General features: G+C 37.3%; 1 long non-coding RNA gene across 1 annotated transcript in view; it reads right to left on the bottom strand.

The window, feature by feature from the left end:
* Positions 1-18744: 18744 nt before the first annotated feature.
* LOC139829096 (uncharacterized) overlaps positions 18745-26130 on the bottom strand; it is a 154152-nt gene continuing 146766 nt past the window's right edge. Inside the window, exon 4 of the long non-coding RNA XR_011741342.1 lies at positions 18745-20239. This is a non-coding gene — a long non-coding RNA (uncharacterized lncRNA). The remainder of the gene's footprint in view (positions 20240-26130) is intronic.

The following is a 26130-nucleotide window of genomic DNA, read 5'->3' as shown; positions in this document are numbered from 1 at the left end:
GAGAAACTATTGTGAAATTTGAACAATCTTGTCCAATTTTGTATGAGTTGAAAAGACAACAAGCATAAACATGATAGCAAGTGTTAAACACTGAAAAACGCACTGAACCTGATCCAGCTATTGATCACATTGCCATTGTTTCAGTGAACTTAAGTACCAGGGAAACAAAGAAAAATAGTTTGTGGCAGCCTGTGTCATTTTATGAGAGAGTGCACAGAACAATGAGAGGGAAAAGAAAACTTTTGACAATAGTAATCCACTCATTTTCCCAAGGATGCTGCTCCTGAATTTGTTGCATCTGCTAATGGTAAACTTTATTTTATGAGGAAATTGCTATTCCTAAGGGAAATATTAAGCACTTGGCACTCAGCTTTATGTTTGATTAAGACCTTAAATGGTTTGAGCAGGCTTGAGAAGTACCACTGGTACTGAAGCTTTTTCCCTTCCTCCTTCCTATAAGCTAAAATCTTGAAGGCTGGATCAGAGGTCCCCTGCTTTTCTACTTCTGTATAGAACATCTGTCTTATAGCGTAGGACAGCAGTAAATTTCACTGGGAAGAGAACAGGCACATACAAGAGATAAATTTCCCTCTAATACATCGTAGTGAGCCAAAGGCTGCACAGTGCTCAGTATTTTCAAGAGGCAGAGGAAGCTTTCAGTTTCCAATGGCTTTTATAGGAGTGGGTACTCCGCACCTTAGAGCCTTGCTGAGCAACTGCAGAATCACACCCAGTGTAGAAACATGACCCAAGTAATAAACCACCATTAATCCTCTATTTACACAGTCAGCATCCCAAGGGTTACAGATTAAACTGTATGTATGGATGGAACAATAAGCAGAAGATTATTAAAACTAAACCACTACTGTAGAATTGAGCCGATGCCTTCATTATTTTATATAAACATTTCTAGTTTTTTACATTCATACTAGCATAAGGGTTTAAAAATATAATGTATCAAATGCACTGGCACAGGATAACAGAAAAAAAATAGCAGTTCTCCTAGAGTTTCTCATTCTGTTTGACATGCTAACAGGAATAAATCCATTATATGCTACAGAGTAAACTGTCCAGCCCTGTGCAGCACAAATACCCTATTTGTGAATGTTCAGAGCCATGAAATTACCTGTACAAAATTTTTCATGCAAAGAAACCATCACCAATACTAGAAGTATTTCACAGTGGCAATATTTTTGCCAGCCACTGGAAGAAGCTCTTCTCATCATCCATCTAGTAATTCATTGTATAATAATTAGTGAACATCATTGAATACAAAGAGGATTCCTTTTATGAGACCAAGTAACCCAGACAAGGAATGGCAAAAAATTCTATGCAAGTTCAGTTAGTACAGTTTAGTACTCAAGAACCAATCTAGTTGTATAAAACAAAAAACCTAACAAAACCAGAAATCGAAAACTGCTAACGAATTTCATGATGAGGTTAGCAATGTCATAAACTTTGTGAGTTTGGGAGCACCACAGTTTTTGTCTGTGAAAGCTCCAGCAGTTTTGCCACAATATCGTGCGCTGTTGTCTGATCTGCCCAACCCCTTACTGTGACTGGGACCACAATAGTCACAATTGTGAAGTCTGACTAAATTCTTCATTGCTAATCCTGAGCAAGAGGGCTAGACATATCTGAAAGATATATGCACCACTAATGCAACCAGTTCAGCTTATCTCCTCATTCAAACCCATTTTCTGAACACGGTGAACAGTAGTTATGTGAGTAACATCACAATGAGAAATCGTTATGCTTGAGAACTGTATAGCTCGAGCTTTTAGTGAATAGCCATGAGGTACAGAATCTGTCATTTGTAAGACACTGTTTGAATCTGAAATACTTCAGCGGAATTAAAATAACTATTAAGATATAATAGGGGAAGGAAAATATGACCTCAAGATATTCTTCGTTAACCTATATTGCAAAACTGACACTATGGGGAAATAGTGAACCAAAGTGACTGTGCAAACTAAATTTTAGGAGGTAATTGTTTTTAGAATGTTTTAAAAGGTAAAGAAGAAGAGGTTCTGTTATTTTTTGTTGTGTGGTTTTGTTTTTCTTTAGTTTCAACAGAGTGGGCCATGTCACCTCAAAATTCCAACAGCATTTCAAATGATAGGGAGTATGGGAAATTTCAGATGGCTAGTGATTAGCAAAATTTAAAGTAATTTAGATAGGGTATCTTAGACTTGCAAATATGTTAACCGTAATATTTTAGCACCACTTATTCATTAACTTTGTCACTGGCCCATTTTTCCACATCACAAACATACAAAATCTTACCTTTTATCTTTTGAAGTGTGCCCATTATCAGCAGGTAGTATTACAATACATAGGACTTCTTCCAAATTCCCATACTGGGTATATATTTTTTTCTAATAAGATGGTCTTACATGAAAGAATGATGCTGCATGTATTAATTACATATTCCATTAGATCTTCACCTTCATCTATTGCAGCACTGTGGCCCCTACCAGTTCTTTAGTATCACTGCATTTATAAACATAGAATATGTTTCTTAGAGTTATCGTTTGACTTGTACATCACCATCACATACAAGGAATATAAAGATCATGCAAGTAAGAGCAGGGCAGATTTACTGCCAGTTCAGGTACCCCCAGCTGTTTTGCTAGCCTCTGATCTGTGCTGCCTCCGTGTCAATTCTGCAGCTAATTAACTGACTCCGTGTGATTTCTGACAGGTTGGAGTAGCTTACAGATTCATGTGTTGATGAAAAAGGGGTTTGACAGCACTCTAAACTTTCAGAGCTGAAGAGTTACTAAAACTGAAGGCAAACTCAGGGCAGGAGGACAGGAGGTTCCCTTTCTTCTTCTTTTCAGCTTATTTACTGGAAGTGTTGCCACAGAGGATGTCTGGGTTACCTGACAGAGGCCAGCAACCTTACCACCACAGCTCCAGCACTGTAAATATTACTTAAGGCTCAGGGTTCCTGAGTAACCAAACCAGTTATCTGGAAATGCTTGCAGTTTCAAGGACCAAATTAACTTACATCCATTCCTGGCCAGAGAAAATTTAAGGGAAAAAAAAAAACAAACATATGCAGAATTTACCCCGTATTCTGGATTTCAAACACCTCAAATACCGGAGATGCTCCCACCCAGGACTTGGGGAGCTTTATACCAGTCAGAGCTATTGACACATTTAGTGTCTGGACTGAATCAGATGACATTCAGGAGCAGCTTTAATTTCCTCTTTCCACAATCCCTTTTTTCTCTGTTCATTCACAGATCTTTTAGTTCTTTTCATAAGCATAAAAGTCGTTTGCCAACAAAATAGAAAACACAACCAGGGAACAAACTTTTGTCTGATTTTATGTTTGGGAGATTTGTATGGGATATATGAGACATAGTTGGAGGCAAAGTCTTCAATTTGTAGTTGAAAAATACCTGAGAGGGAAACAAAGTTCTGGCCAAACCCTGCATACTTCTTGTACCTACAATATTCAGTGACTTAAAAGGGTATTCAGATGGATGAAGAACAAAGAATAAAGTACTTTCTTTTGTACATTTACTGATCCATACAACCAATTGTATCTGGCCTTTTAAACACTGCTCTACAATTCAGTATTTTTTCACCTTATAGCACAACATTTTTTTCATAAGCCAAAGGATATTAAACTACCAACATCATATACTTCAACAGTCAAAAGCATAATAACTGTCTAAATTACATTGGGCAGACTTTGAATGATAGCCTGCAAATCACTAGGGATGGACATTCTAAAGTTAATCTAGAGAAAGTTGAGAGCAATACTCTCCACGTATGATACTAGTTTTTCAGCACCAAGGCAAGGCAAATACATCAAGTGTAACAAAAAGTTTCTTAATGAAAAAAGTCAGAAATTTGTAATTTTCTTTTATGATGCTCCTTTTGAATAAAGGTAATGCATTTGACAGAAAAAAAAAAAATGAATGTGTCAGTGGAAAAACTCTATGCAAGTAAATTTTTACAATTACACAGGTCGTCAGATAACTTTGTAAAAGCTTGGTTATTCCTAGAGTGTAAAAGACAGAAAATCAAGATCAATTCTGCCTTTAAGCTATGGGGATCCTTCATATGCATGAAATGCTAAATGTGCTCATTATACATCATTATTTCATTACTATCTAAATCATCTGTGTATTAGCTCAGATAACTGTGCACCCAAGGGAGTGCTGTAGCTTTTAGGGACTTCTGTCATTTCATGCTGGAAATAAAAAAGTGAAGAAAAGCAAGAGTTGCTTTTTTTTTCCTCAAATATCTGCACAGAGAACACGAGAACAGAGTGTGCGAAAGCACTGCCTTTAGTTCGAAAAGAAAGATTCCCCTTGTTTGTAAAGCAATATAGAGATGGAGATTGGTTGTCAGCTCTGAACTTCAAGTGACTTTGGCACATCTAAAATTAAGAACAATTCAGAATCTGAAGTGTGTGCATTGAAATAGGAAGAAAACAAGGCACAAAATCCCATCTGTTGGAAGAGTGTATAAGAAAAACAAAGACAAAACATTCAGTGTCTTCATGAAACCAAATATCCACATTGTCTAGGAGGCTTGTATAGATCAAAAGAAAAATAAACACTTCAAAAGAATAATGAGTAATCTTATCTGAGGCAATGTAGCACCTCTCCTTTACAATATTGAGAACATGAAATTCAAATGCACCTGGACATAATCTAAGAAGAGAATGGGACTAAAAGGCATCCTTCCCATGGAATCCTGCAGTGGCCCAAGATGGTTTAGAGAGGTTTAATTTAAACCTCTCTACATCAGCATTAGTTAATCTGGCCATTAAACTTCAGAGTCATCCACTTCTGAATAGCTCTGCTCTTTAGGTGATGTAATAAATCAAACTATGCCACATTAATGGAAACCTAATGATAGCAGGTTAACCTGGCTTTTCCACCTAGATTTCACTGCTACTTGTGTCTAATCAGTCTGTCAGCTCCAGCCATTACCCAGGAGATGAATCCGATCATCTGGACAGTCCATCCCCGATCTCAGCCTTTGATTAGTTTCCAGTACCCTCTATACAGCTTTCCAGTTCTATCACCGGTAGAATATACTGAAATCTGTTCCTCAATTTAGCAAAGGATAGTATCAAACAAGTCATCTTGGTCTCCAGCAAACAATTTGTCATGTCCAGGCTAGCTGGCAAACAATTTCTCTAAATCCTTCCAGTGTCTTCAGCTAAACTTTTCAAACAGAAAGAATTAACTGTTTCTATGCATGGGTTAGTAGACAGCAGAGGGACTTTTTAGCATATCTATTTCAGAAACTCTCTTTCTGTTTCGTTTTTCCAAAAAGAACAGCAAGTTCAGTGAGCAGGAGACTGGGTGGATGTTTTGTTGCTGCCCAGGTCAACCCACCACAGGTCCATATACTCAAAAACAGAATTAACAATTCTTTCTCCTATATGTGAAAATAATAATAATAAAAAAAGAAGTCTGATGGACTTCAGACTTCTAGAGAAATTGGATTTAACTGATAACTGAAAAGTTTGGTTCTGCCATGGTCTCGCTGTCCCACAGGACCTGGGAGGGAGCTCACAGCTCCGCACCAAAGTGCCATCTGTGCCTACAGAGCTTCACACGGCTGCCGCTTTCAGTAAGAAGCCAACACACTAAAAAGTCAGAGCCATCCCATAGTTGTCCTCCTAGCGGGAAGGAGACATTGACTGAAGCCTGAACACATAATGCTTGTGTTTCACTCTCTCTCTACAGTTAATTTCAACTTCACGTTAACTTGTTTCTTCTTTAGGCTGTTAGAAAAACCTGTTTCTATCCCTTCTCACCAGCTTTTTCTCTTACCCACCATACGCTTACCTGACACTTTTGTGCTGAATTTTGAACCAGAACCACCAAGCATGGTGAGAAAATTGATTTTTCTAAACAATGTTTTAGACAGTCACCTTTGATCCATCCAGAAACATCCAAATTGTAGTATTTGATGAGCTAACCAATCTTTGCTTAAGAAATTATTGACCTGGGGTATCCAGTCAGGAATCTTTCTCCTAATTACAGTGGAAGCTTCAAGCATTTTGACTGTCAGGTTTCAACCCGATATCCTTTAGAAAGTGACAAGCAAACTTGAAACCTTTTCCTTTTTCATCTTCTAACTCTATGATTCTCAGCTGATGTAATTCATCTCTTACTAACAAGGATCAACAATTTGATATATAGATGAACAAATTACTCATTGGTCCTGATGCTCCGCTATACATTGAGTTGTTTATTCAGTTACACAGATTTGGGAAAACTGTAACACCTTTAACCAAAGATCTTCTAAAAAGAAGAATCCCACAAACACATTCTTCAGTTCCACCCCCCTACCCCCCCCAATAAAAAGGTTTGTATTCACTTTTCCTGGCTATAAAGGATTTCATAAATTCATTAAATTCATACAAAGGCTTGAACGTGCCATAACCATGCATATAAAGAAAGGAGAACACTCATTTCTCCCCCTGCACACCAGCCACTTGGCTCTGTAGAAGCCTCCAGCAGCCGGGGAACACAGCTCAAGGACTTGTGCCCTCACAGTGCTTCTGTCTGACACCGAACAGGGGACATGCAGCAATGTCCGAAGCCGCTCAAAGACTGCAAAACAACTTGGCTCCACTTAGCAGTAACAGTAGGAAAATGTATTGTGGTTTTTTTTTTTTTTTGCTGTTGTTGTCTTTTTCTTTCTTCTTTCTTTCATTCCTAATTAAATATTTTGGAGCAGATTACGGTGGGTGTAAGGTAATATACATTTGTCTAAGAGAAGAACATAACAGCAGGAGAACAAAATGTCTTTACCTTTGTCAGCTTTCCTGAAATGCACTATATACAGCAAAAACCATTGCCATATTGGACCAGTGAAGAGGAAGCCCCCTGGGAACCTGGGGTGTAACACAGCCAGTAACTGTACAGGCCTAAGGTGCATAAAGAATGGTGTGGGTGAGGAAAAAACCTCACAACGTTTCCCTTGTACAGATGGTTCTGAAAAACATTCACATGGATTGAAATGAAAAGCTCAGCCAGCACAGCATGGGCAGCATGACATGTTTGTGGCTGGTGCTTAATCTTACCCTGTTTCCTTGTATTATTTGATGTAAGATGATCAGATGGCATGAGAGAGCAGTCCTTACCATCCTCTCTGGTTTTATCTCTAAATGGCAGAGGTGACACGATGCAAGAAAGATGACTCAAAGAGGCTATTCTCTCTCTTACTTCTTTAGACTTCTTTGAGCCACCCTCCCAGAAAGTGTAGTTCTAGCCTTTACGCAGGGAAGGTGGAATCAGAGGCAGAGAAGCAGCTGACTCGTCTGAGTATTCCCTGATCAGACAAGAGCAGGTGCCAAGAGGTAAGGTTGACTCAAGCCCCTGCTCAGCTGCAACAAATACATCAGAAACGATTCCAGCCTTTTGCATGCTCCATGAACTAGCATTCTGGCTGCAACATCTGTCCCATATACACACATAACAGCACCTGCATTCATAATCATAAAACTAAAAACCGACATGCATTCAATTGTCTTGTTTTCAGTTGTTTATAATATTTCCTAACTTCAGCTGGTTGGAATAACATTTCTCTACAGGAACCTGCCCCTCGGGGAATTTATCAGAAAAATTCCATCTCTACTAAGATTTTCAGATGCTGACACTGGAATTTGCAAAAATGAAGGACTGCAGGAAATAAAGACAAATCAAATGTGGACCCCTAATGGTTGGACTTGGAAAGTGGGAAGAACAGGGACGCAGGGTTCTGTAGAGCTGGTAAAAAAAATGGGATGTGGAAGTGACCAGAATCTGGAGCTTTTTCATTAAATGTCTAAGGAGATAAAGAAAGAAATTAGGAAATAAAAAAATATGTGCAAGGGAACAAAATCAAGGAGATACAAATTGATGGATAAAATCAAATTTGGCAAAAGGAGGTAAAAGAAGAATATCAGACAGACTTTGAGGACCAGAGCAGATAGCGACAGTCCTGGCAGAAGATTGGTCCCCTGCTGTGAGAAACTACCTGTGAAACCCACTGCTGTGATTTCTCAATATTTTCTTAAAAAGACGACAACATTGGCTTATGAAAATGCATAACTGCATGTTATAGTCTTCAGATTTTTCTTGCCTTATTGAGTGCCCAGGACAAGCCTGCTTTGGGGTTCAGTCAAGAAGGTTGTTAGAAAACAAGAACAGATTTATTGAGTTAGATAAAAAATGTAATCTGGTATCCTGTCTCAGCATAGAGAACAGTTTATTAGTGTGGAAAAAGCAAAAAAACAGCAAATACACACGATACTTTTGCCACTAAAATGTCTCAACTTCCTGAGCTAGAATTTGCATCCGCAGCATCGTGGTTAATAGCCTTTGATGGGTCAGTGATTTTCTCTGGCAGCTTATTGCTCTTTTTATAGTTTTGATATCCTAAAAATTTTGAGTTACAAACTTGAATTATGCACAGCATTTGAAATACAGCATTTAGGTTTGAATTTGCTTTATGAGAGTTTCAGTGGTTGCCCATTGGCTGTTCTGTTATGAGAGGTGATGAATAATCACTCCTTATTATTCATTGAGAGACCTTTATTGTGTGCTTACTTCAGTTGTTTCTTTTCTGAGTTCTAGTAAATTTAACTTTTCCACATGGGAAATTCATTCCAAACTTCTTGTCATCTCACTGTTTTTCTCCATCTCTTTTCCTGGTCTGAAATATCCTTGCCATATTGGAGAGGGACATCACCTTCTAAAAATGTGTCTGCCTTTTTCAGTCATTGTTGGAATTAGGTGGACACTTTTGCAGAATAATTCATAATCCCCCAAGATGTCTCTGAATAATTCAACGTAAACTACAGCATTGCTGAAGTTGCATACAGATACCATTTCAGAATCAGTAACACTGAAATTTATCTGCCATTTTTTTCACTCAGTGAGTTATGGCAGCAAGCTCTAGTTTTGCTGTTATTGAGCATTATTTTTATCATTTCTGAGCATTACCACCTTGCTATTTGTTCCCTGAGTATGTAGAACAGGGATCCCGTAAACAATTTTACAAGTTTCTATTTGAAACTTTTCACATGCTTCCATAGCCCTTCTATTCTGTTTTTAATCAGCCATTACTCTGTGGGAGCAAGGTCTCTTTTGACATTACAGCTAGATTTTAAAGCACACCGTCAGAGATCTTATCACAAGCTTTGGAGAAATCTGCATATGTTACACCAGCCAAGTCATTCCTAACCATATCTTTTGGCTGCCTCGAAAGACCCTAATGTATTTCTAAAGCATGATTTCCTTCCAAAAATCTATGTGAACTCCTTTCCAATAGTAGTAATTTTGTCCCTTATTACAGTTTGTTGTTTTTTGTGTTTTTTTTTTATACAGAAAACACATTTAGTGATTACAGAGTCCTTGTTCATTTGTTTGTTTGTTTTTTGAAGAGCTGGAGATTGTGACATAAAAAAGATAAAATGTGTAGGTAACAAAGACGGGCACTACCCCAAGGAACAGAGATCTTTTACCTTTGTGACAGTTTGTACATGATGTTGGTGGAAGTGATTTGTTCAAACAGTTCAGAAACCGCACAGTACGACAGATGGGATCCTGCCCTCCAGGGAAACAGTTCAATATGGAACTTTCGTGCACATCGTTCAGTACTCACAGGTACGCCAGAGATTGTGGGAGCTGAATTCTTCATGTACAAATTGCTATGTAATCCTGATTCTTTTGGGCAGACAGAAGGAACGTGATAAATGTCTAAAATAGAACACCCATAGTCAGATCTGCTCTTAATCTGTACTTCCATTCCCAACCGAAAAGACAGATAGTAATAATACCATTCATCTCAAAGCTGTTTCATGAAAGTAAGTTCATTAATGCTTTTGAAACACTCAGATACCTTAGTGATAAAGAGGATAAACATTGTTTAAAAGCCCATAAGAAAATTACTAACTCTGCCTGCAGAGCTGGGTTTGTACAGCAAGCAATAAATATGACACAAGACAAACTGAATTTCAAAGAGAAAAAAAATATACAGCATCATCTTCTATTTTGCTCACTTAATGAAAGAGGGGTCTGTTAGAAAAAGTAACACATTATCACTATGGAATATAAAAGTTCCCAAGAAAATACATACATTAGTAGTTCAGGCACTTACGACCTTTTGAAGGTTTGACTAAAAGACAGCAGTGATATTCTTGGAACATAATTTTGCATTAACATAACACACTAAGTGCACACCTCTCTTAATTGCAATGTTCAGTTTATAAGTGCAGATAGATGAATGTAGTCTCATACTAATTATTTCAGGACAAATACTGGAGTCTGACTCATTAGTCAGATACAATTTTAACTGGATTCAAGCTGGCTCTTTGCTTCTAAAGCCTGCAGTATGCAGCCCATCCTGTGTGTGTTAGTTTTCTTTTGACTTGGATTTCCCAAGGACATGAAGAGACAGTGTATATGGTGGAGAATTTGACACAAATTTTATCAATTCAAAAATTTCAAATATCTAATTAATTTCTGTGCTCCCTTAGTATTACTCAACTATTTTTTGTTGCTTTGTTTTGTTACATTTTCAACTCTTTTTTAGCCACGCACATTCGTCTTTGGTGTAATTGCTACTTAACAGATGAAGCAGAAGAGAATGCCCACCTGATTTTTGCCTACTGTGCTAAGACAAGGCCTCATTTATGCTTTTTCGGAAGCTTTTCATAAAGGGCAGGAACTATTGCACTCATCTGCATGGGTACAATACCTCTGCTCCCATTGTCTTTCAGCAGGTGCTTCGTGTATTTCCTTCTTTATCTGACTAAATTTGCTGGCTGGTGAGCACTTGGAGATAGAATTAGGACCATGTCTTTATCCTGTCTTTTTCATGAGGCTCTGTGGCTGTTCTAATAGAAGGAAAAATGCGTGTTGAACAAAAGTTTCTAGTCAACCACAAGAAAAGAGGTTGTTTCAAGCACTTGGAAGAAAAACTAGAAGGATAAAATTTATTTTAAAAAACCCAAAACCTTACCAAAAGATGTCACAACTATCTCTCTGTCATTCCTCAGCTCAATGGAGATCTGTATTTTAGTTTTAATTCTACAAGAGCTGTTTGAACCTGTATTCAAGGGAGCATCACCACATCGTTTTTGCACTTGTTCAGTGAATTTCACTTTACCTTGTATTGACTTAATATGCAGGGACATAAACAAACCTTCCCACTTCTGACTGTACAACTCCAGCTACAACGATAGATATTCAGCAAGAAAGAAAAGAGGAGTAACTACGTAGATAATCACTTCAAAAAGGCAGAAGCTCCAACAGCTGGAATTGAGCCGACTGTTTCAGAGCAGTGCCAAGAGCTCTCCTCTAGAAACGGGAGCCGAATTCAACGTGTTGTTCCCAAGCACTGTCAGGTTGTCACTCACTCAACAATGAATTCTTCAAAGAGCTCCATCTCTCTCCTGAGCCACAAACATCAGGAGAGAGAGAACAACTACATAAATCCCTTCTAAATCAAAGCAAAACACTGCATCACCCAAATAATAACTTACTGAGAAATTCAAATCTGCTAAAAAATCTTCAAGACAAAGTCCTGATTCCACAGGTAACTTACACACCACTCTGAAATATTGTTTTGAAACATGAAAGTACCAAATCTCAGGGTCTTTGCTCATCACCAGTTGTGCCCTGTGATCCCAAAAATTCCCTCCAGTGGATTGAGGAATGTGATAGATCAAGTACAATACAAACACTGAAAGCCCAGTGGGAGACTGATCTCTATTGTCTAATCCACCGATAGGACATAAGTAAGATCTACTAATGTTATTTCGTAACTGAGGACAGTATTCCTAACCGCAAATGATATTGCTACGTATTTCATCCAGACACAAATTTTTAATTTCTTAAAAAAAAAAAATAAAAAGCATAATTTCACTGACACAGACACCTAAAATGGAAATCAGCAGGCACAGAACTCTTTGCATCCTGCTCGCTCTCATTGTTTTTAACTACTAGAGAGGAAAATAAAGTATCCATTGCCTGTCAATCTAGTTTTCAGTCCAAACTCAATGGCAGCATCGAGTAGTGCTGCTATACCTGTCAGTCACCTTCTGTAACCTGAAGAAAGGCAAAAGTTACTGACACCAAGGAAGATTTCTTACATTCTACCCTTGCTATCCAAAGGGGCTTTGGGAGTTGAAACTATCAAATTAGTGTCAATTTGAGGCATTTCTAAGAAGCAGGAAAGGAAGAAAAAAACCACAACCACTCAAGATTACCTGCATTTATTTTACACGCGGCCCACAGCTAACTTCTAATCCTAGGCACTGCCTGTCAGCTCAAAGGACACGTTATGTCAAGGTCCATATTCTTTAATCATACAAGTGAATAATCTTGCCTCACTTGAGCTTGAAAAGACAGGGATTTAAATATCAAATAAAAATACATCTTTATCTTCTTATTTTCCGAAATAAATATTTCTATTCTGACAAAGGGAGGTGAGTTGTGAGTCTGTTAACTGTTTTGTCTTTTCTCCATAGGCACTTGCCTACCTATCATTCGTCTTATCAGTAATTCAAGTTCTGAATCTCCAGGGAAAGTGATGGACAACTTTTTTTAAGTTTGACCAAATAAATGTAGCCAATGAAGAACAAAGAGGATATTTGTTCTTTTACACATAAATGTGCTATATGTAAAGCCATAAATGCTTTATAAACTCTAAATTGATAAAATAATTTAATCCAATCCTCCTGAAATAACATGTGCTTCATCCCACGTATTTTCTGCCCGTGTTTGTAAGTTTATTACTTGTTATCTTAAGTGTCAGTTTGTCAATCAACTGTCTTGTCAGAATCAACTGTGAATTTCTTGCAGCGTCTTCTCATTCATCCCTTAGCTCCATTTTGTGAAGTCTAAGCTAATAAAATTATTTCTGTCCTCCAAATACTGCAGTCATTAGTCAGCTGATTTGCTGAACACTGAATAAAATGACTGGATACAGTAAGGGCTCTGACTCATGGAGTCCTCTTTGAACAGTTGGGCTCAGCTGCAGCACTAATGCGAGTGCTCAGTCTTTTAGCAGGGAACTACATCACCTTTTGCAGACATTCTCCAGCTTCTACACAGTGTCCTGTAGTACACCGGATCTCTCTAAAGAGAAATGGTTTTTATTCAGTCAAAAAAGAAAAGTCTGTACTCTAGACACTCCCATTAATGGTCTATTTCTATACAAACAACAGAGCTCTATATTTCAAGTCTTTAACCTGAGTTTGGTGCTCTAAGGCTTGCAGTATGGAAGGGCACTGTAAACCTTGAGTCCACATCTGTCCCCACAATATCTAGTCAGTTTAGCTATGGGACTGAAAATTAATATTTGTCCCTCTAGATGGCATGTATCCCAAGTGGAGAATGAAGTTGATGCTATTATCTTTTATCACCCCATATGGTTTAGGTTTAATATCGTTTCTTGGTGCCTATTCTAGTGATTGATTCAATTAGGAGAGTGTGCTGTGGATCCCTGTATTTGCAATGAGCATATTCTTGTATAAATTTACAAACATTTACTGAGAAATTACCTCTGTGAGAAAAAACAGAAAAGTAATGAACATACACGAAGCTAGGAATTTTCAAGCTCATTGAATCAGTTTTGCTACCTTTAAATATATATTCAGGAAAACATCTGCAGGTGCTGTCAGAGTCTCATGGAAATTTTGAATATATTTTATTTGACTGATTATAAGGCATATTAATTCGAAAATGCTGAAAAATCTAAGAAGACAAACACAGTGAAGTGAAAGAAAATGGCGAATTTCCTTTTGGGTCAAAGTGAGTGAGGCTGCTAAATGCCACTGCATCTTTCATGACCCTTTCCATCCCCCTTACACAATGGACACAACCTGTGGAAAAGTCACCAAATCTGCCTCTCTAGGCACACCGTGGCTTTTGTTTTCAGAAGACTGTAATCTGTACCTAGTTAAATGGTAAAATGATACAATGCAGTATAAAATGGTTTTGAAAGGATTAGAGAAGTTGAGACAAAAGTACTGGTCTATCACGCATTTTGAAAAGAACCACCACCAAAAAAAGTGTGTGTGTGTTTAAGACACTGGAGTCAGAGGACCAAATTCTGAGCTCTGTGACAAGGCAAATTTTTTAATCCTGCTTATACAGAGTTGTTCATCAGCAATAGTTCTCTCTGTGATTTTTCAGAGATACTTATTACATAAGGGTTTAAATTACTGTAATTCAAAGGATTACTTAAAGTATCTCCTCTTTTAACCTTTTTTCAAGAAAGACTTAATTTTTTTTTTCAATTATAAAAATATACATTAAGATTATCAGAAAAAGAACTCTCCCTATAAGGCATTTCCTCACACAAAAGAACAAATGTTTATAGGACATGTATTTTACAACAGCTCACCTTGGTGCAGAAACTGAATTCTCACAAGATCCCTACAAATGAAAGTTGATGTTACAGATCAAGCTGTTTCCTCCACATATGGCCTGAGCACATGGATAATCACAGACATAAATTCTGTGAGAGATTCGCGTACATCGAAAGAAGCACCAGAGGAGAAAGGAGCAGAATACTCCACTATTACAAGGTCCCAACAGCTGCAGAGTCAGGAGGGAGCAAGAGCATTCCCTGCAAACTCTTTTGGGCCATTCACAATTGAGTCAATAATGAGCCCTCACTTCTTTCCCTTCTTGTACTCCCCTCCTTATATTCTGGCACCTGGTTTCAGAACAAGAGTGTTCTGAGTGGTACTTAAGCACTGAACTGGTGACAAGCAAGCAGCCTCTACATTAAATACCTGGACTTGCCCAGATGTCTATTTGCCAGCCCTCCACTACAATTATCCATGCTATTCACTTGAGTGTTAGCAGGCAAAACCTTGTAATTTCTTGACGCAATTTCTCAAAGTTACAGATTTTGAGGAAAAAAAAAATTATACATATATATATCTGTATAAATATATAAATAAATAAATATATATATATATATATATATATAAGCAAAGAAACAAGCAACAAATCATTTCCAGATCCCAAACACACACACACAGTTCCTCCTTCCCTAAATTCAGAACCAGTGCTGAACAGGTCCCTGCAGTTACACATACAGCTACCTACGTAGGCAATACAGCAGCCTTTCATTACCTGCTGTAATTAGTCTAAACCAATTTTTTGAATGCAGCATTTCTTGTAGGAAGAGCAAACAGAAATCATTTGTCCATCCTCTTAAAATCATGGAAAATTCCCAAAATTAAAGCTGGAAGCAAAGGTTTTCACTCCTTTCTTCCCTTTGAAATCAGACAGAATAATATTCCCTTCTACAGCCCAAAATTCCACCTACAGGGGACTTTCTTCACAGCAGCATCAATTATATTTATCAGTGTGACTCCTGACCTGCAAGGCAGATCAAAATTAAATGCCTGCAAAGCTCAGATTGATTAGGACTGGAGATGCCTCCAAATGAGGTATGTGGGCAATACTAGGTTTAGGCAATATATTTTACTTGTCTGACATTACAGGTTGATCTGTATTAACTACTGTCTTCTAAGAAAGTCATGCCCTGGTGTTCTGCTTTAGAAAGAGAGAGAGCCTGCTCCTTTTCTAAAATAAGGTCAGGCTCTGGAATGCTGCTCATGGCTGTGAGGGAAGTCTTACACATGCTGTGCAATCATTAAGATCCGGTAAAGCAGCTACCACGCACAAAAGGCTAATTCTCAGGTGAGGCAGTTCTAAGAAAACTCTAGGAACAAGCTGCGCGGGTTAGGTGACAATGACTTGTTTGGGTAAACTAAGATAAGCACCATTAAAAACAAGTTCCTGGGCCAGATGCAAATGACTGTGTTAGAGAAAAATAAGAGAAAAGGTGTAACAAAAGCTCACATTTCACTCTCTTCCCTGCCCTAAGCAGTGACACAACCAAAAGTTCTGACACTTGCTTGACTACACCACTCATCAACAGCATTTGTTAATCCCTGGTATTTCACACAGGGGTAGCTCGCATCCCATTATGTTTAATAAAACTCTTTTACTGAAGACAACAGGCAAAATGGAGGACGTCCACCTGTCATCTACTTCATTGCTATTTGCATTGAAATTGTACAAGCAGATAATCACTGAAGGCAATCGGGCACACTGCTGAACCAAGGAAGGAACTCAGCAGTGCGTACCGCAGAAGGCAAAGTAGAGTCAGCAAGTCAGTGTTTTAAAATATGAATGCTCTTTCCCCATAAGTCTAATTACCACAGTTCAGTGGCTTAAATAAAGTGATCCAATAGGTTCAGACCTGGTTTTTAGACACCAGCCTTCCAGTGAAAATCTTTAATCTTCTTTATAGTGCAGTTTGTTTTCCACCACCCTGCAAGGCTTGTAGTTTACTGAACCTGTTTCTCCGTTCAGATCCCACCATGGGAGGGGGTAAGACAGGGATTTAGGCTGCCCTGGCTTGTAAACGTTGCAGATCTAGGTAATAAACTCAGGGTCAGGATATCAGAAAGACATTTGAGCTCGCACCTTAAAGGACAAGCAATGATTTAAAAAACAACTGTATTTTTCACCCATGTTACCCACAGTATGTGATACATCATTGAAATAAAGCTGTATTTGCAACAGAAATAAGGAAAAAAACAGGATGCTGAAAATCAGGGCTGATTCTAATTTCTAAATCTCCTTAGGCTGAAGAGACAATGAGGATGAAGATGTAAATCAGCATTAACCTTAAATTCTCTTTCATTGATTCTTGCAGGATGCTTCTGTCAACTGAGTGTCTCCTTTCTGGAAAGAAAAATAATGACTTGTTGCTCTTTTTACTTTGTGCCTTGCACTGAACTTAGGTTATTCATGCTTGGAATTAACTGTTGGTTACAGAACATTTGGTTATCTTCATCTGTACACATTTCTAACCTGGTCATAAATCTGCGTATCTGTACATATATAGTTTTTTTTTTTTAACAGGAATGGCTTTCTTTTATTACCAGTAATGTCATATTGTAAATGGATATCACATAAAATGCTAAATAATGTGTTTTCTTTATTACACTCAGTATGTTCTCTACATGACTACCAAGTTGACTACATCCACATGCATTTGGTTAAGAAATATTCCAGGTGTTCATCTGTGTAGACCATACAAGATGAAATCAACTGAACGTTGACAGTAACCCTTTGTCTCCTCATAATAGTCTTTAACACACTCTGACTGTTTTGGAGCAGGGTACTTTGTCATATTATAAAATCTGAAGCCTTAGAACTTGTAACAAAGCAGGGAGAAAATAAATTAATTCATTTTCTTAAAATGAAAAAATATGATGTTTCAATACAAGAAGAAAACATGTATATGGCAAAATAATTAATGAAAATGTGCTACTTCACTCATGCTGAAGGATAACAGTATAATCGGGAAAGCTTGACATTGAGAAATACTTAGATACACACTTAGATAAACAGGGAAAGTTTAATCTTCTAGCAAAGCACAGAAACAACAAGCAGAAAATGAGGAAAAAAAAAATGTTCTTTATTCGTAGATTTTTCCTGTAGAGAACATCAGTTGATTGTTGCTGAACGCTGACTTGCATCACTCCCAAGCTAATAGCTGGAATATATCCAGCATTTGATTATAATATTAACAGGCACTGAGGTCATATAAGCTGATTCTCCTCCTCTTTATACTAACTTTACACTGATAGAATTCCAGTGGACACATTACAGTTATTTTTAGTTTATAGGAGAACAGGTACGAGTAGGAGGGATTTTTATTGTTTTTTCCACGTGTTGTGTGTGCTATCACAGGTACTTATCTATTGCATCAAAACTGTTTGCCTATTTTTTATGATGTCTTGCCATAAGTCTGAAATCTGACAGTGCAGCTCGTAAATAACAAAGTCTCTGCCCTCTCACTTGCATGTGAAAGACATAGAAAAAAAAAAAAACAGGTATTAAATGTAGAATGCTGAGCTAGCTATGTGGCCTGAACTGAATCCAGTCCTGTGCATAGTAAAAGGAAATCATTAGATTATTTAGAAATGTCTGAAGTTAAACGGCTCTAATTCATCTCCTGGTGGACATGAGACCTTATCTCACATTCAGCACACAACTATTAGGACGAAGGCCACGCAGATCCCGGTTCTCTGAGGGGATGTGAAGTGCAATACCGATGGGTACTGGCATGTTGCTTTGCTCAGCCAGGAGCAGTTCTGAACAAGGCTGAAATTCACTTGCACAGAAGCTGCCTGAACGTGCGCTATTGATCCATGCTTTGCCTGGCCCACCTCTATAAAATATCTTGGCCTTGTGTTTCTTAAAATAACCCTCACAAGGCAGAGACCCACCTATTAGAAACAGAGACAGATGAATGAGCATGCAAATGTAAGAAAACATTAATCATTCTGAGTTCATTTCTATCAATGAGATTAAAGCAAAAACCACTGAATTCTAGTTCTTGGAATAGAATTTTATCAGACCTGAAAGTAATTCTTTTTTGAATGGTTGGGATTTGCAACAGATTTTATGAAGCATTAGTGCCAATATGCTACAAAAAGTTACGTTGGACCACACAGTAGCTCTTCAGTAGATCCAAAAGCAGGCAAATAACAGATCTGCACTATATTACTTAAAACATCTCTTATATGAACTGATAGGAAGAAGATTAGCACTCCCACTCCTTTTGTTTTAATAATAGAAACACATTATTGAAGAAGGAATGGAAACAGATTGAATCACAACACTCGTATAACCACTCGTCTGTTATATCTCAAATAATTCTACCTCAGGACAGAGTAAAAAATAAACTTTAATACACATCCACCGATAATAGTATCACCGAGTACTTAAGGATGAGTATGGACATCACAGCCACAAGCAGTATGGTTTCACACACTGACTCAGATTTTTTGTTCTTTCACATTCAGTTCTTAGCAGAAGTAAAAGTTTTGTTTCATTGACAGTTGTTTAACTCTCCTTTGAGCCAAAGTTGCGCATATTGGAAAATAAATAAAAGTCATATTGGAAAATTCAGAATTTCGGGGTGTAAATAACACGGTGCCTTCACAGGCAGAGATGCAAACATCCACAAGAAAGTATCAATCAAAAGAACAGTGACTGCTCATTGATCCACTGGATATCACTTGTATTTCTTGAGCAAATCACTTCTTTTTCCTTGATTTTCCCAACTTTCCAAGCATTTGTTTATTCGGATTTGAAATTCACTGTACATGCATACATTTTTCTAAATAATGTCATGAGCGCCACTTACTGAATAATCATGATTCGTATTCATTAGCTATTCCACCTAATCCTTTAAAGCTATAACATCTACTGTTCTGAAATACTAAATTTACTTCAAACTATCTGCTAAAAGTCTTCAATATTTGGTTGGCAGTCACATAAGCCTGGAGGCAAAACAGCAAAAAACAAAATACATCACAAAAATCTGATTCAACTTCCATTAAGATAAAGAACATGGGGACTGGTCCTTTTCCAAAGCTGAAGGATTCTGCTAAATATGTATTTTCTCTGTCTCAATCATTTCAGCTCATCATAAGAAATCACTCCTCTCTGAAGGCTTTAGGGAATAAGAAAATAAGTCTACAAGGCCACTGTCTCACATGTAGGATTGACTTACATCCTCTTCTTTGCATGTTGGCTCCATTAATTGATACAGTACTGGGTAATAACATCCCACTAATAGCTCTGAATGTGGTTTTAATGGAAATGGAAATGTGGAAAGCATTAAACTAATATAAAGAAATGGAACAAGATTTATGTAGTAACAATAAACATAAAAGCAAAGCAGAATTGAAGGGTCAGTTATGATCCTGACATTCAATATCGATCTTTTTTTCATGCCGTGAGTTTTCACATGCCATGTGAGATGCGTGCATGTTCCTGTGGCGTGCCTATAGGAAGATGCAGCTGAGAATGGATGAGACAAACTCAGAAACCACACATGTTTTCCACTTTTTTTCCTGTTGTTAAATAATGAACTACATCCAAGTTTCTAAAATAGCGGGTCTCTTTCACTTGTTCACTTGTTTAGTTTGATCAATCAATCATCAACCCTTTAACCTGTTGTTAAGAAACTAATGGCAACATTTCTTCATGTTTCTTTGCCAGGTGACTAAACAATTGAAAACTGAATTTGTCTGTATTGTTCATTCAGCTCTCTAGAATGTATGGAAGGCTATTCTAACCAGCTGGAGAAATCTGTTGAGCGTGGGCACAAATTCATTCTCTTGATGAGAAGTAATCACGCAGCTTCATCAAGGGCACTGAAAAGAGAAAACCAAAAATTCCTAGTCAGATATTTAATTTCAAATCCTGACAATTTTTTTTTTTTTTTTAAATCCAGATGGAGTGAAGCTCACTAATGTGTACAAAGGCAGCTGGAGGTATTAGGAGGAAAGTGGTGCACAAGACCCAGGGTTTCCATATCACCAACTTGACTTTATTCTGAGCAACATCTTGTTTCCTCAGGGATCCATTAAAATAAGTGGGAGTATCATTTGAGTAAAGCTCTGCCCACTTGATCCTACCCCCATTGCAAAAAGACTTCACATTTGTTTTACTAAATCGCTTCAGGTGTAATTTTTCTGCCCCCCCCCCACCTTCATCACTGCATTTAACTAAGAGATTTAATCCTGTAAGGGTAAAAAATGAATATAACAACCTGCTCTAGAGATATCTTTGGTACGTACAGCCTTTAAGTTAATTTATGTGAGCTAATAAATCAAGCTTCAGATCACAGAAATACTATTAACTATTACTTATTTCCTACCTTTCCCCAGATCTCACTTGAACAAGTCTGTTCTTTACATAGAAACACATCAGAAAAGTAACACGCTGGAATTAACTGATGGAGAAATTATGCAGAAATGCCCTTATAAAGGTCAATAAAACAATTCCCTAGGATATAAGAAAAACAGGCCACATTTGCAGATATATATGTATATCTCTTTATACATATATACACACGCATATATATATATGTGTGTGTGTATATATATATATCTCCAGCTGGCACATATAAGCATAGCCCTAAGGAAGTCCACCGCAGCTGAGATGCTGCATCCACTGAATTAACAATTTAACCCTACTCTCTACTGAATAATTGGATAAAATATGTAAATGAAATTTGTGTCATGCTGTCAAGTATTATACCGTCTAGTAGCCATAATTTGAAGTGTCTTGATTTTTAACATACTGCAGTTTTCTATTGGTACTGAAAATGTGAAAAATGAGCCACTAGAGAAAAGAGATTAATATTGTCATAAGAAAAAAAATGAATTAACCTAAAGGCCAACATGGAGTCAGAGCCTAATTTGAAAATTACTGCACTAGACATTCTAAGAAAAATACTGTGCTTAAAGTAACCGGTTATACACTGGAACATTGGCATGGTTTCTGTCTGGAAGCCGAACAACTGTCCATCTAGTCCTGGATTATGTCTCCCATTGTGATATTTAGGGTGAAGGGGTAAGACAGTACACACGTCACAATTACAGAAAGATCCAATGACAGAGGGAATTTTAATGTAAGTATTACTATCAGTAGCTGGTTAGCTTTAATCTGCCAAATAGAACTGTAGAATACTACATCATGTCTGTCCTTTCTCAAATTCTACTTACTTTAGACTTGATAATATTGTGTGAAAGAATTCTATCAATTAATTCTAAATGCAACAGAGCTTGGTAATCACCTTGTCAGAAAAAAAAAAGCTCAAAGTAAAGTCAAAATTAATTTAAGTACAGCAATTGCAAGCATCACTGTGAAGATATGAGCTACTTTCTAAATGTAAATTGAATTCAGAATATTGTTTGAGTTTCAAAAAAAAAATAATCAATGGCTGAAATACTGTCTGGGTGGGCTACACTTGATGGTGTCACACTAAGCACAACACGGAGTTTGCACATCTACTGATATATTGAATAAATGGTAAGACTTTTCCCAATATGTTATTGCAGAAAGTGTAATTCAAGTACAGTATTTACAGGGAAATCAATGGTAAACCATTAGTTTGAGAAAAATGTTTTCCATCAAAATGAGAAATGTGTGATTCTCAATAAATTTAGGAAGGTTTTTGTTTGATTGGTTTTTGTTGTTGTTGTTTTTCATTATCCTAGGCCTAGGAAAGGCCAATTGTAGATGCAGATAATGAAATATCTGTATTGATACGGAAAAAAAAAATCCTGTTATCCTTCACTGTATTTGCATAATTACATTGTATTTTGGTCCAGAAAGTCAGCATACTGCTCAAATTTACTTGCCCGTGTGGCTGTATGTTTGGTTATATTTATTAAATTGTATTGTAGAAATAAATCAGGTGCTACAATACAGTGAAAAAAACCCACAAAACCAAAAAAACCCTGGTGCTCTGCAATACCAAATGTTAGAGAGCTGAAGTGACCATTCCCCTCTTCTGAGCACTCAGAAGGCCACCCCTAGAATACTGCATCCCCTCAGGTCCCCACTACAAGGAAGACAGTGAGAAACTGAGCAACAACACCACCACACAAGACAAACTTTTCTGATTCAAATACAGATCATGGAGAGCTTTCCAATGATAAAGGCCATAAATACATATTTTACATAAAAATCCTAAGATGCAACCTGAGTGTTCCTTGTCTTTTGAAGCAAAGATGCGATCACAGGCTTGCCTCTCTGCGTTTCAAGCTTTTTTGATTTACAGACATTCCTGAGTTCATGCAATTTGATTAACGGTTTATATATAGATTCATTATTCTCTTACCAGCAGCTGCCTTTACCTCCCTGCTTATGATTCCTGCTTACTTGAGACTGAGCTGAAGATTTATTTAGTTAAAGCAACAGGTTGATTAGCATACAAGTTTCTGCATCAATCACCTTTCAACCTTCACTCACATTCTACACAAGCCGGATATAGATACTTTAGCCCTGAACTAACCAAGAGCTTGCTGGTGTCTGTCAGCTGTTTAATCACCTATACTTACAGCAGTTATTTTGTAAAAAATAACACACTTAGGAATGGAAAGCATGCCTAGGCAGGTTACAATAAAAAAAAAAAAGACACCAAACTCCTTCCTATTCTATACAACTCCATGAAAATTAGAGGCAGTAAAATCTATACAGCTTGCTCACAAAAACATTCCTGCGTCAGTAAAAAGAAAGCCTTTCCTTGTTTAAGTATTTATTTTTTAAAAAAAGAAAGAAGTTCTGGGTTTAATTCCCCATTTTCTGCTTTTGTTTGATGCAACACTCTTGAAAGAAATTCTGTAAGCTCACCTGTGAAGCTTGATTTTTAACACGAATCTTCTGCAATCACTTCTGATTATGCAGGATATTAATCTCAAATGTCACTGGATGCAATTATAATACCATCTCAAAAAATCATTACAGGACCTAGTTTAGGGTTGAAGTCAAATACACATTTTAATTGCACATTTTAATTCAGGCATATGATGCAGAAATGTATTGACTTTTGTATTCGTTGCTTTGGTCAGACTGTTTCCTTCATGCGTCACTCCAGAAATACAGGTTCACATAGGAGCATAACATTATTTCAGGGCTGTTATAGTTAAAACAGTTACATATATTGGAATCATTTCACTCTTACATTGCTGATTCTTGTAGGTATTTGATCACCTTCTCTCTTTGGTAATACTGCAATGAACATACAATATCTTAATGGTATAATTAAGTTATGGAGGCTTCCTGGGGATTAATGAACTCTGGGGAGGAGCTCATGTCCCAAACTATAGCTTAGGGACATAAACTTAATCTATTCATTAATCTTTAGGAAATGTTTAATGAAGAGGTTGCTACCTCTGTTACAAGACTAAGAATTAAATGTATAGATATTTTAAGTTTCTCAGATTTAATCAGGATGAATGAGTGATTTTTTTTAAGTTAGAAAGCCAACAGTCTAAGTTCAAAGCTCTTAGTCACACACTTCTCAGTTTAAAAGCCCAATTTCTAAGCCTAAACCAAGCCAATAATTATCAGATCTTGCTGTGAAGACCAAAAGCTTGCAGCTCTAAGTTACTGATGCTGGGTGGTCTCAAGCTTTGAGGATTCTGGACCATAAACTGTTTTCATTATGAACTCCAGGGATGAAGAAGAGATGACTGAAGCTTCTATGCAAGTAGATTTACTGACAGAGAAGCATTTCCAAATAATATGTTCATTGTACAAATACTAAAATTGAAAAAATTTGAGCAGCACTGTCAATAACTTTAATAATGTCATACCTTCATATGAAAAGCCTATTTTGACACTTAAGTAAACAACCATCTATGACGTGAATGTATTCTGTTAGCTGTCTGGGGATCTACCTGTTTCAGTCCAAAAGATAAAGATTTCATCCAGTCACTGAACTAAATAAATTCTTCCTCCAAAAGTCAGTGGGTTTTTTAACTATGCCATTAAATGAGAATAACATTCAAGAAGCATGTGTTTTATCCTCAGAGTACCAAATGATAATATTAGAGCTAAAAGGAGGACGCTTTCTGCGTATTGGGCTTCCACTGTGTAAGTGCTGAACACTCTTGCCCAAACAAAGAGGAAAACAAATAGTATTATTTTAGACAGGAGAGAATATAAAGAGAAGATAAGCTCCATGTAATCAATATGGTCACAACACTACTGACCATTCCTTTTCTTTCTGTTGTTCTTCTGTCAGACACCTTCCGACATGCTAACAACGTTCTTGGTTCCTTCTTCAGAGCTGCATGTGTTACTGCGTAAAAACATCTCCTGGTAGAAGTGGAGAAATTAAGACAAATTTTCACTGGAGATTCAGATAGCTTTCCTTTACATGTCCCCTACACAGGTGAACTTGCCACCACCACTGCCTCCCACTGCCGCCTTGCATACATTTGCCAGCTTGCATGAAGTGTGTGCTCCTGTTTTTTAGCCATAGCATTTCAATTGGAGTGAGAAGCAGAGACTTTCAAAGGTAGTTGCCAATCCTGGATTACAGGGCAAACGCTGTTCTATGAGACTCGGAAGGATCACAACTATTATGTGTTTTGGAGTTTGCTGCAAATCTGGAAATACTCCAGCACAGTAGTAGATTTTTTCAAAGATGCCTAACTGCTTACTTGAACTACATTGAACTTTACAGAATATTACGGAGAGCACCATAAAACAGCAGAATTATTTGGATCTGAGCCTATCAAATGCTAGCTGTTCTCTCTAATTTTCAGCACTTTTACAGTTGCCTAATATCTAGGCATAGCATTAACAGAGAAGATTGTACACTTGAAGTATTCTAATTAACTAATAAAACAAAGGAAATTAGCGAGGCATAATAAGCTCCAGCCTTACTGAAGGAAGGAAAAGGCAATGAAAAGCTATTATTTCAAATGTGGAAAATTGAACAGGTGATTTTATAGCACATCAGATGACATCATTACTCTCTCCAGATAAATTTCTAAGTGTTTGCCACATTAATGTACCACAGGATAAAAATGCTTCTCTAGGCTCTATGGAAAGATCAATACAGAGAACAGATGTTATACAGGGTCTTTGTTTCATTTTTGGAGAACCAGTCAATTGACTTAAAGAGAATGAGAGTCAAATTTTGGCAAAGAAGCCTCACACAAGCCTCAGAACCACCATAAACACTGCAAATCCATTATTGGTATTGCACATCTATCAGGCAAACTATTCTGGCTATGTAATGTCAGAAATCATGAAAAGAGAGACAACTGCTTACAAATCTTTCTTTTCACACTGTGTCTCCTATAACAACACAATGTGAAGATTTCACTTTTAAAAAATGGTCCTGCTTCAGTGTAATAATGAAAATGAATATATTAATGTTTCGGAGCTGTTAGGAGTTGAATCTCCTAGCATTTCCCAGTTGTAGTGGTAAAGCCTTGGGACAAAATGGTTTAGATGAACTACTGGAAATGCAGTTTTCTCTGTTGCAAGATGTCTTCCAAGAAAATTCTTTTGGAGATTTTATTTATACTCTCCCTCTCTGCATTTAACCAGATGTATACTTTAAGTCAATATTTATTTCCAGCAGTGCAGAAAGCTGGGATTCTGCCCTAGTGAACGACACAAGAGATGTAAGAGGAAACCCAATAAATAAAATACCACAGAAAACACCACTGTGTTGACCTAAACTGGATAAAGAATCGGTCATAGCTAGAGATAAGGGACTGGACTAGCAAGGAGA

This window comes from Patagioenas fasciata, chromosome 14 (genome assembly GCF_037038585.1).
Source record: "Patagioenas fasciata isolate bPatFas1 chromosome 14, bPatFas1.hap1, whole genome shotgun sequence".
Lineage (NCBI taxonomy): Eukaryota > Metazoa > Chordata > Aves > Columbiformes > Columbidae > Patagioenas > Patagioenas fasciata.
This window is presented reverse-complemented; position numbering and strand designations above follow the sequence as displayed.